Source organism: Lipophrys pholis, assembly GCF_963383615.2.
Source record: "Lipophrys pholis genome assembly, chromosome: 20".
NCBI lineage: Eukaryota > Metazoa > Chordata > Actinopteri > Blenniiformes > Blenniidae > Lipophrys > Lipophrys pholis.
The window spans coordinates 748477-750861 of NC_137648.1; positions in this window are offsets into that span (position 1 = coordinate 748477).

A 2385-nucleotide genomic window follows, 5' to 3' on the forward strand; every position below is an offset into this window, starting at 1 on the left:
TTACGCCTTTCATTCAGTATTGGCTCTAAGTGTCATAGAAAAATCATATTGTTGACTTATAGCTGAAAAATCCCAGAGCAGACCAGCTTGCTGAATCTGGAAAGCTTGCAGTTCCGCTCAGTACCAGCAGGTGGTACACTGAGGCCCCGTGAAAACGGAACCTTTTTGTTGTGTTTTGTTTCTTGGGTCACTGACGACACAAACGCAAAACTCTTCTGGATTGAAAACAAAAATCGTGTGTTTTCATGTGAGACGTCGTGTAAACGGGAACTTCATCCCCCTTTCCAAAAGAAAAAGCAAAAGATCGTACGTGTCACAGATTATACTGATAATCTAGTTTTTTCATCCAGCTCATACATGTTACAGGTGTGACAATATTGACTGTGAGTTTGTTTTGTAGCAGAGGACAATTTTGTAAATAAATTTCAACGGCCCCGCTATCTGAACATATTGTAATACCGCTCAGTACCAGCAGGTGGTACACTGAGTCTCCAGCAGTCTGTCTACATTCAGTACAAGAGAAAAGACAACCTGGATATTTTGAATGTAAAAAAGCCAATAACATAATAAAAAAAAAAAAAAACTAATTGAAAGTGTTTGTTTCCTCAATGAATGAATACGACGAGTATCAATATACTTATTCAGGTAAGACAACAGCACAAGCCCTACAAAATAAAAGATTATTTCTTTAAACTTTTCTGAAATCGTGACTCATCTCATCTTTTATTCTTTCTTTTACATAAGTTGAAGTTTCAAGTCTCATTTTCTCAGGTTAGGAAAGAATTTAGATTTTCACATGAAGGTTTTTCACCATTTTTCACTTCTTTTATTGTTTTGTTTTATTTTATAATCATACAGAGTTCTAAGTTCATTCGCATTTCCAACATCTTTATCATGTTTGGATTGATTTGTTTATTGCATCCTCATCCAAGAATCTTTATTGAAATACCTTCTTGCTTATTTACATTTATCTATTAATAAGCGAAAAGAAATACATTTCATAAGTTGTTATAATTTCTTACTTTATGGTTCCTTGCAGTATAAATTCACTGAACAGCAAAGTAACATTTAATCAGAAATGACTCAATATTGATTGATTGAAAACACAAAACCAAAAAATGTCATTAAACTTTTCCAGTTCTGTGTGCAGTTTCCACAAACGTCCGGCAGGTGGCAGCACCCACCTGGAAATGAAGCACAGCTACATTTAGTTCACCCGTTTCAACCACAGAACTCGGACTTTGAAGGTATTTGTATACTATTATGCTGATTTTAACTAATACCAGTGGCGGCTGGTGATACATTTCTCTGGTTTGGCTCTTTATCATTATTACAGTGTTTATAAACCCCATTATAACAGTCTTGTCTTTTTTAGACGAATGTACTTTTAAACAACTAGTGAACAGAGACACTTATTAAGACTCTTTTATTAACATACTTGTAAACAAATACAAGCAGAAGCTTCATTAGTCTCTTTTAGAAAAGGGTTAGTTTACTAGAAATGAGTTATTCTGAGTTGGTCAGGTATATGTTAGCTCTGGCGCCCCTCTATTGGTCAGCCACTACTGAGCAATAGTCTTGATTTCCTGTTGAAATGTATTACATCTATGTGTGTAGATTTAATCATTTTCTCTTTAAAATATCTGCAACACGTGTGAAGTGTTGTTCTGTGCTGCAGAGCTTCTCTGACTTCATTTCAGCTGCGACGTTCAGTCAGCGGGGACGTCAGTGTGTCTCCAGCCTGGTAGAGTGCTCTAGAGAGCAGGACATGATGGGAGCAGACTAAAGGGGACGTCGGTGTGTCTCCAGCCTGATAGAGTGCTATAGAGAGCAGGACATGATGGGAGCAGACTAAAGGGGACGTCGGGTGTGTCTCCAGCCTGGTAGAGTGCTATAGAGAGCAGGACATGATGGGAGCAGACTAAAGGGGACGTCAGTGTGTCTCCAGCCTGGTAGAGTGCTCTAGAGAGCAGGACATGATGGGAGCAGACTAAAGGGGACATCAGTGTGTCTCCAGCCTGGTAGAGTGCTATAGAGAGCAGGACATGATGGGAGCAGACTAAAGGGGACATCAGTGTGTCTCCAGCCTGGTAGAGTGCTATAGAGAGCAGGACATGATGGGAGCAGACTAAAGGGGACGTCGGTGTGTCTCCAGCCTGGTAGAGTGCTATAGAGAGCAGGACATGATGGGAGCAGACTAAAGGGGACGTCGGTGTGTCTCCAGCCTGGTAGAGTGCTATAGAGAGCAGGACATGATGGGAGCAGACTAAAGGGGACATCGGGTGTGTCTCCAGCCTGGTAGAGTGCTATAGAGAGCAGGACATGATGGGAGCAGACTAAAGGGGACGTCGGTGTGTCTCCAGCCTGGTAGAGTGCTATAGAGAG